Raw genomic sequence first — 15,237 nt, 5'->3', positions numbered from 1 at the left:
TGGTTTCAGCTCAGGTCGTGATCTCAGCGTCCTGGGATCGAGCCCCATACTGGGCTCTGCACTCAGCAAGGAGTCTCCTTAAGATTCTCTTTCCCTCTGCCCCTCCCTCTCATTCTCTCTCTCTCATGTAAATAAACATTTAAAAAAAAAGAACAGAAAGTACACCACACCCTTATATTTTCCTCCTTTGCATAATGTATGATTCTATTTCTTGAAACCTAAAGGTTCTTGAATAATAAATTTTATAATTCTGAAATTTGGGGGAACTAAATAGATAAAATATGTAAGAAAATAGATAAGGCTATAATTACTGTGTTTATTTCCTTCAAATAAAAATGTAAAGTCTCCTAAGTAAAAGCATATAAATATCTTCAGCAATCTAATTTTGAAGACATATAGTAATTTCAAGGCCATACCATCCAAATGGTGGGTTAAGAAAATAGAATTATCTCATGCCATTACCAGAGTTTATTCTTGTTCAAAGTGGGATTTACTCAGGATTGGTTGAGGTGGTCTGTTTATCATAAGATGAGAATTTTAAATTATGCTCAGAGGGATTGAATATAGATAAAAATATTTAATTTTTATTTTAGTTTTTATATCTTTTAGCTATTTAAATAATATATCCTTTAGAAGTTTATTTTTAGCTCAGTATTTTTGAAAATGCAAAAGTGTTTCAATTCAAAGCACTGTGGAGAATTTTAGGATAGTATTAAGATCTGTTGTGGTTTGCTGTTCAGAATATCAGAACAAAACTTAATTTTAACATTGCCTCCTCCAAGATTATAACCTCAAATTAGGTATAAAAATGACCTGGTTTTGTTTACTCACTCGTCGGCACTAATAATCTTTTTTTTTTTATAATTTTTATTTTGTTATATTAGTCACCATACAGTACACCCCCAGTTTTTGATGCAAAGTTCCATGATTCATTATTTGCATATATAATCCACTGCACCATGCAATATGTGCCCTCCTTAATACCCATCACCGGCCTATCCCAATCCCCCACCCCTCTCCCCTCTGAGGCCCTCAGTTTGTTTCCCAGAGTCCACAGTCTCTCATGTTCATTCCCCCTTCTATTTACCCCCCTTCATTCTTCCCTTCCTTCTCCTACCCATCTTCCTATTTCTTATGTTCCATACATGAGTGAAACCATATGATAATTGTCTTTCTCTGCTTGACTTATTTCACTTAGCATAATCTCCTCCAGTCCCATCCATGTTGCTGCACATGTTGGGTAATCGTTCTTTCTGATGGCTGAGTAATATTCCATTGTATATAGGGACCACATCTTCTTAATCCAGTCATCTGTTGAAGGGCGTCTCAGCTCCTTCCACAATTTAGCTATTGTGGACAATGCTGCTATGAACATTGGGGTGCATATGGCCCTTCTCTTCACTACATCTGTATCTTTGGGGTAAATACCCAGTAGTGCAATTGCTGGATCATAGGGTGGCTCAATTTTTAACTTTTTAAGCACCTAATAATCTTAATGCATACTCCCTACTTCAAAGATAGAATACCTGCTCAATTCAGAAAAGCTTGTGCTAGACAATGCATATACTTTAATGATAGCAAGTAATGACCCCTTATCTGTGTTTAGGGATAAATTATCATTGGTTCAGCAGACAACATTTAGTCATTTTTACATTTTAACAAAGAATGTATTTTATTGAGTATCATAGCTATTTAAATGTCTTAGTAACTATACATAAACAAGTGATCAACATGCACAAACTTAATACTAAGTGCTCACTTAATTTTTTTAACCTTGTGCCTAGATCCTTGTACATTTTAAATAATTAAACAGAGTCCAATCGACTGAGGTAGCCTACATAAGCGAACCAAAACCTAAGCCATTGTCAGTTCTGTAAATGCACTTATATCCAAGAACATGAAATTTAAGAACCAATCACAAACACCATACTAGTTTTTCCCAAACAAGGCAACTGTATCAGCTATAGCCAATCAAATAATTTCCTTGTTCTGTTTTCAGCTATGCCATATAAAAAGATTTCCCCAGAACCACTTTCAGTTAGGCACTGCCAGATTCAAATGGATGAATCAAGTAAACTCTTGAAAATTTTAATGTACCTTATTAGTTTATTTTGTGACACAAAAAAATATTAAAAGGGAGAAATGGGTTCAGACCAAAGCGTGGAACTGCCTTTTCATAACCGATGCATATAATACAAGGAGAAAATGTACATATGGAGTAGAAAAAGCATGCTTACCTGCCCCAAAAGTCTAAACTAACATATTCAGATATTATTCTAAATAATTTGAACTTCAGCTAGTAGCACTCAGATAAGAAACCTATGTCTAGCCAGTTCTGCTCTTTTCTAGATAACTGCAGATAAATTCCAAACTACAAAATCCCTTTGCCACTATGATTATAGAAGATATTGATGATACCACACAAAAAGTATCATGGTTTTCCTGTTACTATCTAAGGCAGGAATGAGTGCAGCTTAGATTCAATCATGAAGTTATTACTAGAGCAATAAAGAATTATTCTAAAGATATCATTTTCATTTTAGTGAAGAAGGCAGAATATAGATAGAACAATATGTTGATTTTGGATTAGAAAAAGAGAAGAACTGCAGAGTCTTAGGAGAAGAATACAAGCCATTCTAATGTGGCACACATAATTTTATTTTCCTCAAACCAATCCATTTTTCTACTAGTCATATAAGAAGACTATACTACCAAGCACTCTTCCAGATGTGACTTTGTTTTGGCCAAATAAGACGTTTTAAACCTGTTCTTTGAAATGTCTCCATTTTCTTGCATAATGTATAGACCTCAGTTCTCACAGATGAATTCAAAGAATTGTGATATGACAAAGACATACAATGGAAGAAGCAAGGATACTTGTATCGTTATCTGGATTCTGCAGATTTCAAGAATCAGATGGACCAGATACTTTGTGTGCCTTTCATTCTTTCCTTTTCTAAGTATGAGATTTTATTCCTGTTATTTTTGTCCCTGTTTCATTCTTGTATATTTAGGATATGTGTGTGTGTATATGCAATAACTTGTCTACAATTATTCATAGGTCACCTTTCTGAAAAGGGAACAATCTGGACTTGATGGAGAAAGCTTTGGATAAACTGGAGATTAGGGATTTGGTCTGTGGAGACTGGATGATGGAACTTTGTGTTGTCATTCTTGGGGCAAGAGTGAGGGCATACTATGTATAGGGCGAGAGATGGAATGCAATATTTAGAAGCTGGCATGACCGAGATGCCCAGGAGAGTCAACTGACCCTCATTAAACTATGATATTAACAAGAAATGGTTTTAAGCCACTGTGCTTTTGTGGTTATTAGAGCAATTATCATGAATTGCCCTTATTTATTGCCCTTATTAACACACAAAAAAATACTGAAGGCGGTTATTTTAAAAATGGTGTTTAAAGCAAAATAACCCTTTTTAAAAAGTATGACTAAAATATGTAATTATTGTAAACTTTTGAGTATTTGAAGACTTAGAATTTTCTGTCCATAGTAATAGGGATACTAATTAAAGGGTATGGTTAGCCAAGAGCATGATGATGTGGACATGAATAGCATGAATTAGACATAAGAGGATCAGTAACAGAAGAAGATAAATTTAAAACAAAAGAGAACAGAGAGAGAATTAGTACAGGGTTCTAAAATGCCATAATTAGGACGAAATTAAAAATTAGTTGAACCCCAATAGATTATCACTTAGATTTTTGTGCAGATGTAATTGTTTTCTTAGTAATATATCTATCTAGGTCCTACCAGTATTTTTAGTTTGAAAATTTTTGCCTTAATTTATAGAAAATTTATATGCATTATATTCTACAGTATAACTTCCACTGTTCTCTATTTTAACACTTTCATTAAGCTCATCACTAAGAAGTATTCCAAATATTATTAGTTATCATCTGGTAGACCACATCTGACATTTGCAATTAGGATAATATAGCCAAATTGAGCAAACTAGTTGAAAACAATACTGTACACAGTCTAGCCTAAGAAAGATCATTGCTTACTGTGCATTTTGCTCTAGGAGGTTTAAAGATTATTAAGAGAAATAAAGTAATATCATTGGTATAGAATCATGCTTATGATTACCACACTTCTGTTATCATCACTTGAAAACTGTGTTAGAGGAATAACACTTGATCTGATGCTCCTTAGGATTAAATATATCACAGACATAAATCATTTTCTTAGAGGTACATTTCTCAATTTCTTGCTTTGCATTATTTCTTTCAGTGAAACACCAAGAGTGGCTAAGCAATGTTAAAATGAATAGTTTGTTCCAATGTAATGTGCTCATCAACAGAAAGCAAAACACGGGCACAAACAAATTTTTATACTCTTCCTGCTCTCTTTTCTAGCAGCATCAGTGGTTCTGATAACGAGCAGCTCTATTTTTCTCTATGATAATAACATCTTTGTTTGACATTGTCTCATCTACAAACTCACATTATTATCCAGGCTGCATGCTGTAAATATTTTACCAAGTTTTCCTTTGGAGCATGTGGAATACACTCATTTTATTGTCGAAGAAAATACACAAAAGAAGAACACGCAAAGCCACCCACAGTATCGGAACTGAGGTCAGGATCATTTGGCTGATATTATGTCAACGGCAAGTGGAAAGCTAATTCAGGCTTCTGCTCCTTCTATCCCTATAAACAACCCATTCCTTTGAGTTGTGAAGCTTTGCTTTGTTCCCATATGTTTAGGGTTGGGACAGAGTGGGGCTAGGCAAAAGACCAGTTCATTGTAATTATCTTTAGAGGAAAAGGAAAACAGAAAATTAAGTTAAATATTAAAGTAATTAACAACAAAATTATTGCTTTCAACTCTGAGATCATTCTTTCTATGTAATTTGAACAGTTTATAAACAAAATTACTTAACTGAAAATGTAGCTTTGGATATTTTGATTCCTCATTTGATTCACAGTGACCAAATTTTCATTGTTCACATCCAGGAAATTTGTGCCCACCACCATAATTTATGAAGTATAAAATTAAGACATGCTCTTAATTTGCATTCTTATTTTTCCTCAAGCAATGCAATATCCTCCAAAGATGTTATTCCTCATTCTTTATCATTTTGCCCTCTATGCAGGGAGTTAAATGCACAATGGGGAAAAAACTACCATGAAGTCAGGGCCATTACCAATTACTCAGTTATCATATTGGTTTTCACAGCAGTTTGACCAGAAGACAATCCTGGACTTCTTTGAGAAGCAGAAGTTTTTAGAACTTAAAACTTGGTATATGGTAGGGGCGCCTGGGTGGCTCAGTCGTTAAGTGTCTGCCTTCAGCTCAGGTCATGATCCCAGGGTCCTGGGATCGAGCCCCACATCAGGCTCTGCTGGGAGCCTGCTTCTTCCTCTCCCACTCCCCCTGCTTGTGTTCCCTCTCTTGCTGGCTGTCTCTGTCAAATAAATAAATAAAATCTTAAAAAAAAAAACTTGGTATATGATAGCATAATTGTACACAAGATTTGTTTTTTAACTAGCCTAAGGGTTACAAGAAAATGGATAAATGAGTTTCTAGTGGTGATTTAATGTGTCATTTGGTTAAAGAAAAAATACATAGATAATATTTTAAAGCCCATAAAAATGTCTATTTTTTTGAAAATCTTATTTAATAGCTGCTATAAAAGTATCTATCAATATAATTCACATAAATTAAGTTCCATGAGGGTAGGTAGGAATGGCGTCTCTTGTGGCTCACTGCCATATTTCCATTAAGAAAACTAATGATACAAAATAGATGCCTAATGACATACCAGATAAAGGGCTAATATCCAAAATCTATAAAGAACTCATCAAACTCAACACCCAAAGAACATATAATCCAGTCAAGAAATGGGCAGAAGACATGAACACATTTTTCCAAAGAAGACATACAAATGGCCAGCAGACACATGAAAAAATGCTCAACATCACTCAGCATCGGGGAAATAGAAATCAAAACCACAATGAGATACCACCTCACACCAGTCAGAATGGCTAACATTAACAACTCAGGAAAAGACAGATGTTGGCAAGGATGCGGAGAAAGGGGAACATTCTTACGTTGTTGGTGGGAATGCAAGCTGGTGCAGCCACTCGGGAAACAGTATGGAGGTTCCTCAAAAAGATGAAAATAGAGCTACTCTATGACCCAGCAATTGCACTACTGGGTATTTACACCAAAGATAGAAATGTAGTGATCCGAAGGGGCACCTACACCCCAATGTTTATAGCACAATGTCCACAATAGCCAAACTATGAAAAGAGCCCAGATGCCCATTGACAGATGAATGGATAAAGAAGAGGTGGTATATATACACAATGGAATATTACTTAGCCAACAAAAAATGAAATCTTGTCATTTGCAATGACGTGGATGGAGCTAGAGGGTATTATACTAGGCAAAAAAAAAAAATCAATCAGAGAAAAACAATTATGATTTCACTCATGTGGAATTTAAGAAACAGAATAGAGGATCCTGAGAGAAGAGAGGAAAAAATTTAACAAGATGAAATCAGAGAGGGAGACAAATTATAAGAGACCCTTAATCACAGGAAACAAACTGAGGGTTGCTGGAGGGGAAGGGGTGGGGGGTTAGGGTAACTGGGTGATGGACATTAGGAGGGTGCATGGTGTAATGAGCACTGGGTATTATATAAGACTGATGAATCACTGGCCTCTACCTCTGAAACCAATAATACATTATATGTATTATTAACTGAATTAATTAAATTAATTAATTTAATTAACTGAAGTCAAATTAAAAAAAAAATAAAAAGAAGGCCAAACCATGCCTCCCAAAAAAACGCAAAATAGATGCATGGTAAATAAATGCCATTTAAATTTTAACTGGTTTGATGGATAATATGAAAGAGCAATGGGCTCAGATTTTTATAAATCAGACTCGTGTACTACCTTTTCACAAACTTGTGATATAAAACATACTTTCTCGGGGCATCGGTTTTCTTACTTATAAAATGAGGGCTTCTACTGTTCAATCCTATGGCAGCTTTAGCACTAAAGAAGTAAAGTTCTGGCTTTTTCCCCAGGATTTCCACTTTCAACAATATGTGGTTGACAATAAAATGAGTCCTCTGGCCTACTTCACAGCCTCTAGCTCCCACGTTGTAAAGGTAGTCTTCCCCTCTTCCTCTGGCCCTATTAACTGTCAGTAAAGGTTTGTGTTTGACAACACCCTGAGTCCTTAACAGGTTCATCTCTCCTTCATGGAGGAAGGTGGACTGCTGATTTCCTCTCTCTGAATCTTGAGGTAACTTATTACAATAGTACTTGTATTGAAAAGGGAAACTTTTTTCAAATTAGGTAAATGAAGCAAGTGGTACAGAAGCAAACAGAGCACATGTTAGGGAGATGAGCCAAAAACAAATATGAAGTAAGCTTTTTGAAGATAAGGTAAAGTGCATTTTCTGCCTCAGGAAAAGAAGCACATTCTTCTAAATACTGTGGAATTTTTATCCGTAGTTCATGTCTATGTTACTTTTTTTTTCTTTTCGCTGAAGAGAGTTTATATAAGCTACCCTTATGACAACCTAATTTCATATTCCTTATACCATTACTCTTTTTTTTCTTTTTTTATTTTAATGTTTTTTTATTATATTATGTTAGTCACCATACAGTACATCCCTGGTTCTGATGTAAAGTTCGACGATTCATTAGTTGCGTATAACACCCAGTGCACCATGCAATACATGCCCTCCTTACTACCCATCACCAGTCTATCCCATTCCCCCTCTGAAGCCCTCAGTTTACCACTACTCTTAAATGAAACCCGGTATTTAGTAAGATGGATCTCATGCTAACATGACTAATTCTACTGCATTGTGCATGCTGCAAGCATAGATGTTAAAAAGGAATACTATTTTTAAATTGTTTTCATTTTGCTGATATTTATGTACAGGATAATGTCAAAAAGAGTAAGAGTACACACAGTTTAAAATTAAGTCCTTACAATGTTTAAGCATGTATTTTTCTTTATGTATATTACAATAAGCTGGTTTCTAAAATTTGACAAATAAAATGAAAATATACAGTGAGTATACCCCTGTTATATCTACTTTTGCTGATGCTTCTTTTATTTAATTTACTGATGACTTGATATTTTCATCACAAAATATACTAAATTCATTTAGGGAAACTAGAACTATGGCGCAAGGATAATATGCGTTTCATCCAAGTGGAAAACACATCCTTCTCTGATTCTCATTTGATAATCTCTAAATTGATTTTAAAAAGAACAACAACAACAACAAAGCTTTTTTTTGTAGTCTATTTAAAAAAAAACTGTTCATATTATATTTAGCTCTTAAAGAGCTTTTAAAATTTCTTAGACCCTCCCAAATTTAATTTGCCTTATTAGGCATATTTTGACTTTATCCCTTTATACTTATAATAACAACATTAGATAAGGTGGCTACTCTGCATTAGGAGATAGAATCATAAATTATAATCCCAGGTCTACCAAATTGCTCACCACTTGTTTTCATCTTCCTTTGATTACAAAATTATGTCTTGTAACTACATCTCTAAGACCCTCTTTGATCTCTAATTAACAAAAAGAAAATGAAATACATTTTGTGGATTGACTATACTTCAGATACTTTGCTAGGACAGGGGAGACCTAGGACAAAGATACAGCACACAATCTTTTTTCCGGAATGGCCTTTGGAATTAATTGGGAAGGATATATGTTGAGTGTGGATCGAACATGGGGGTAGTCAACCATTTCCAGATAACAACTGGTTTCACAGAGCAACCTTGAGGCAGAAATAAACTTCAGAGGAGTCTTTTTATAGTCTCCTATTCTTTGATCTCTCCTCTTTTTCACCGGTAGTCTCATGCTCTAGCAATCTCCTCCCCACCCCACCCCAATTACCTGAACATACCAAGCTTATTTCTGACCCTGGGCTTTTATATTTGCTCTTCCCTCTGACTGGTTTGCTCTTCTACTGGCTCTTTTTTAAAATGACATATTTATCTTTAAAAAAAAAATCAAAGTAATAAATGTACCTAATTTATAAATCTAAATGCATTAATATAATTATAATAAAGGAAACAAAGAATTGCCTTCAGAGGCAATCCACTTCAACTTTATAACACTTTCTTCTGTGTTAAATCTGTGTGTAATATCAAAAAAAAAAAAACTGAGTTAAGGAAATACTCCATTTTAGGAAAATCAACAATTAGAGAATAAATGAGAAAAATAGTACCTACTAAGAGACTTGGCTCTTACAATGCCCTCCTGTTCAAGGTGGGGCTGATGAATTTTGGGAGTTTCGGTGACAGGCAGTTTGGGATTTGACTTGCATCTCTGCTGAAATCCATGGTCTTGAGACTGGATCAAGTTCATTTCTATTTAGTCAGAAAAATACCTAATTACCAATATAAGACTGAGACTCTTAGATTGGCAACATGGAATGTTAAGAAACTTGGTTCACTTGGGTGATTTTCATTAGCAAATAAAACCACACAAAGCACCTGTTTTTCTTACCTAGAAAATTAACTCAATCATTCATTTAGTAATTTTGAATAAACGAAGGTTATGTTAATTTAGCTTTTTATGAAAATAGAAAAATAAGACAAACTTACAGAATTAATACCTTACACTGTGATTCAAGAACTTATTTCAATAATTATATTTTGAAGATTAGTAAAAATATTTTCCCAGGTAACTCCAAATTATAAGCCTAATTATAAATTGTAACTACCAAATATAATTTATAGGAAAAAAGTTACAGATTTCTTCCCCCTTTCAAAGTAATTATATGCAATCGATGAATCCTTGAATGCTACACCAAAAACTAATGATGTAGTATATGTTGGCTAATTGAATTTAAATAAAACAAAAACAAAGTAACAGTACTATATTTTGTAATATTCGTTTTCCCACTTCTTCATTTTATTATCTATAGGTATTTTACCAATATACAGTGCATTTTATTAGTCTCTTTAATAACAATTTTTGTCTAGCCAAGTAGATTGTACAGTCCTAGGAGTTATGGTAAAGTTCAACTTTCTCTCCCCACAGAGTAACTTGCTTAGAGTTTGTATCACAATTGATGTTTATATTTATAGAATAAAAAGAGGTCATACAGCAAAATACCTCTTTGTTATTTTGAGTAGTTTACTCAAATCCAAATTTTTCACAATCATTGAAATATACTAAAATACTAATAATTTGCATCACTAATCATTCCATATATATTACAGGCAAAAGCATTCATTTTCCCCCAGAGTAGAACTCTTCATTCTTCAACAGATGAAGTGTCATGAGTGAATCGCAACCAGAACTGTACTGGACAAAGCCAAAGCATTCTTCTACCAGCAGATATATAGTCTGATTAGTTCTGACACCAGGACCTTTCTAGTAATCTAAAGTATGATGTCTCATGAAAGTTATTGTTTAACAATCGCACAGAAGGTTAAGTAGCAAAAAGAAGATTAGTGTTTTTGGACACCACCAGTATATCAACAGCAATATTTCTGACAAATAAAAGTCATTAGTTTGCCAAAAATGTTAATGAAATCATGATTAATAAATGCTTCTCAAAGGTCTACATCAAAGTCAAGGCATTTGGGTGATAAATGTAAACATGCAGACCCTGCTTTGCCAAAAGCTGTGTGTTTCACTTACACAGCGCCACTGATTGATCTGTCCATTATTCTAATACATAATTTATCACATCAAGGGGGACAATTCATTATGTGCATAGTATAGCCAGGGAGTTCTAAACAGCAAAATCTTTAGGAGACTTAACAGGTTGCCTACGTGCTGAAACTCTTTTTTCATTATAGAGACTTGCAAACATTAACAAAAATAACATTTCCCAAACCAAACCAAACCAAATCTCAAATCTTATAATTTTAATTTACTTGAGAGCATTTTGACACATTCTTTTTTTCAGATAACATTCTATTGCCCTCGCTGCTTTGTTCCTTATGAGGGGTCCATCTGTTGTTTAACTTAAATCAATCAGAAATAGGATGGTGTCCCAATTCCTGTCAAATAAGAATTCTGTGGCTATATTGCTTGAACCATAAACAGCAGTATGGACCATTACTTAAAACCTCATTGAATTAAATTATAGATTATGATATTCCTCTGTATTTAAAACGTGAGATGATGAATAGTATAGCACATTGGGTTTCCAATCATTCATTCTTTGATGCAGTCATCTGCATGACTCAATTCTATTGCTATATTTTGATGCAATCTAGAACTCAATAAGTGAATTTAACAGATCTCATGAATATCTTATTAGGAAAAATACATGCTTTTGTTGAAGATAAAAAATGGTGATGGATGGGATATTTCTCTGGGTTTTTGATGTGTACTTGATTTTTAGAAAGCTAAGAATTTGAATATAACCTTCAGATAAACAGAGAAGGCAGTACTACAGAAAGGCCTTTACATTTTTAGATATAAAGTGAGAACAGATGACTGAGCATACTGATTAGTTGATAGTACCAAATTTTATGCCTCCACAGCGCACAATCACTTAACTGCACTTACTTGCTTCTCACCAGCAGAATAATAAAAAAAAAGCCAACATTTAATTTTTTTTAATTAATGGAAATGCACTTAGGACTTTCCAATTCTGGATTACAACTTTAAAACTATATTTGCTGTCATGAATACATTAATCTATTTCAATCTGATCTACAGAAATAATGTGCCCATTTAAAGGAAAGTGATTCACATTGTTTTCTTAAGGATATGGTGAAAGTTAAGTGATCTGAAATGGAATATATTTATTTGAGGACAGTGTCTATTTTAGGTAATTAAGTAAAACTATCAGAAATTACAGCAGGAGACATCACTTTGCAAGTTCATATTCACAAGATTATGTTTCCTATCTTTGAGTGGCACTATAATCAAAAGATTGTAACTGAGCAATATTTACAATAAAGACATTCTTTTTTTTCCACCTCTAAAACGGTTTTATACCCTGCTCCCAACACTGTTTGCTGAACTTTGATTCTGCATTCAGGAAATTTAGCGGCTATTTTGGCACCAAAGAGATATAGAATCAAAGTATGTTGGAGGCATCTAAAACTGATTTATAAAACCTCTCTTAATGCCTAAAATTTGAATTTTTCTTTGGTTAAGTGTTTGCTATTATAATTACATTACTTTACAGAGAGATCATTTAACTCATTATTTGGTTAGGGATTATCAATGTAGCCAAAGAAAATTCTAAATATTTCAAATATTTTAATTCAGCATAATCAAAATATACCTTCACTTGCATCGATAGCTGCTATTTTTGTACTTTTTCAGCTTAAATAATTAGTATCTCTCCTGCCTTTTTGGCTCAACCACCCACACCTTCCTTCTAGCCTGTAGTGCCAGAGCACCTGTGCTTCTGAGAGAAGCTATTCGATTCCTCACAGGTATTTGTTGGCTGTGCCTCTAAATGATTATGCAAATCATTTCAAGTGGGAGAGAAAAGGACATGTCTCACCTGCAGCTCAGTCCACAATGTTATGGATTGAATATTTGTGTCTCCCCCCCAAATTCATATATTGAAACCTTAATCCCAAAGTGATAGTCTTCAAAGGTGAGGCCTTAGGGAGATAATTAGGTCTTAAGGGTGAAGCCCTCATGGCTGGACTTAGTGTCTTTATAGTAAGAGACCACAGAGGACATAACAAGAAGATGGTTCCTGCAAACAGGAAGAGTGTTCTCTCATCAGACGAGAAATCAGCCTGTACCTTGATCTTGGAATTCCAGCCTCCAGAACTGTGAAAAAGAAATCTTTACTGATAACCCACCCACTTTATGCTATTTTATTATAGCAGCCCAATCTCACGAAGACGATAATATTTGTAGAAATTTAAACAACAGGATGTCAATTTGATATCACTAGAATTTAAGTCTTGAAAAGTATTCTAATTTTTCAAAATGTATTTGCCCATTTTTAATCAGCAAATACTTTTAATTTAAATCAATTATGTTATTTTTTATGTGATAAATTATTTCTGGATGGATCAAAGATATGTGTATAGTCAGGATATTTGTGTCCTCAAAGAGAATGCAGTGCAGTGAAAAGAGGGCAGTGAGAGGTCAGATCCCTGGGTTAAAGTCTTGTCTTGCTCTCCAACTGCTCTCTTGAGTAGTGACCCACTCTTTCTAAGCTCCAGCATCCCATAAAATGAGAGGTTTATTTTACCACCTCATCTCTAAGATAACTTTTAAATGGCCGATATATAGGAAAAAGATGACTAACTTAACCTTCAAGTACTTGAAGTAATGAATCTTTATCCAAAATTCATAGAATATTCATCTTTACTTTCTAGAAAAACTAAAATACAATTTTGAAAATAAATAGAATAAATTAAAGACTAGAATTAGTTCCTTCTTTATACTTACTGTGTATAACCAGAAGGCAATAAGGACAGTTGATAAGAGAATCTTATTGATTTTTTTCCCCAATTACGTTAGGCAGATTCTGTTCATCCACTCTCTAAAATGGATATGAATATGAATTCCCAGAGGTATTTTTAACAAGATTTCAGGGAAAGGTTTCCATATCACTGCACTAACAGGATTTGCATGTAGTTGACAGCTGTGGCACATAAATTAAATAAAATTTTATTGATGTGTTAAAAACATGCCATTTAAACAAAATATAGCAAAGTTAATGTTTATTTTAGATGGAACAGAAAATAAGAAACATTTGCCCTGAACCAAATGTTAGTATTTGCTAGCAAAGTGCTCGTTTGTTTGTTTGATTTGATTTTTGTATGTATGCTTTGCAACAGCAACAAGCAAATGAATTAAATGTGAAATTTTAGTCATTATGAAATAGGTACTCTTACATATCTCTAAAATAGATTACCTGGACGGGAAGCTTAAAGTTTAAGCAGGAAACTAAAGAAAAGTTAAGAAGACCTGAGTACTAGTCCTAAGTCTATTATTAATTCACAGTATTTTTTATGTGGGTGGCACACTATCTTTCTCCACTATTGGGTTCCTTATTGTTAAAAATAAGGTTTTCAAAGGCCCCTGCCAACTATAAAATTCCGTAGTACTATCATAATTTAAAACTGAACAGAATCATACTGCCAAGGAAGAATAATTTACATAGGAAATAACTTAACACAGGGAGCATCTTGTTCACAAAATGTTCATGTATTTGTTGCCATCTTCCATTTGCTTTTCAGCAATTTAGTCAAACATGATTCATGCACTCATCTAAAATGTTATGATCAGCACATTTTTTAAAGCAAAACAAAACAACAACAGCAACACCCAGAAACATTCCTCAATGAATTGTGCATGAAAGCAAATCAGAAGTCCACATTTCTGATAGACCAATGGTATGATGTACTTCACACATTGAATGGGGGACAGTCATAAAATGAGCTCAATAAGCTATCAGATTGCTAAGGAAATTTCTTGAGTTAACCCCAGGAAGACCATATGGGTATAGACCATGAGAAAATGTATTTTCAAATATAGGGAAAAAATGTTTTGACACTGGCAATTGCTATGCTATAAAACCAGAGGCCAGTCTTGAACACATCCAGAACTGAGGATGACATGGTAAAAGTGGTCAACTCTGCCATGAAGTAGCACACAGAGTGAACTGGTGATAGAAGCAGAGGCTATGTTGTTGACAGCTCTTATCTTGCTTTTAGGCTGCTATGCAAAATGTTGCAGCTAATGCAATTTGGAGAAAGTAATGCAGAGAGAGTCAGTTGTTCTACCTAGAATGCAAAGAGCCAGATATAGGTGGAGATGAGTTGCTAAGGAATTTGGCTCATTTGAATTCTCAATTACACATGACACATCTCTTTCCTGTCAAAGCAATGACATGGATAATTGTATAGCTGAAGATTTTACATTCAAATAAAACCGGTTCCATCATCTTCAATGGTGGCTTTCTACATGTACTACATGTGGTACATCCTCTAACTTGATGTGTACCAAGAAGATAAAATAACCACAATTGAACATAGATGGGTAGCCATTTATAGACTTTTCCAGTAAATCCATATATAATAAAATAGATATGTTACTGAAATTATTGAATTATCTCAGGAAGTGGAATGTCTTTGGGTTGTTTTGGTTTTTTTTGTTTGTTTGTTTGTTTTTGCTCAAAAATTAGGAACAGTTTGTTCAATGGACCAAGGAAAAGAAAGCTTATTGTACTGATTTTATCTATATTGAAAACTTGTTTATCAATTATCTAAAGGACAAAT

Source organism: Ursus maritimus, unplaced genomic scaffold, assembly GCF_017311325.1.
Source record: "Ursus maritimus isolate PB19 unplaced genomic scaffold, ASM1731132v1 scaffold_15, whole genome shotgun sequence".
Lineage (NCBI taxonomy): Eukaryota > Metazoa > Chordata > Mammalia > Carnivora > Ursidae > Ursus > Ursus maritimus.
The sequence above is the reverse complement of the archived record's forward strand: the minus strand, read 5'-3'. Positions refer to the sequence as shown.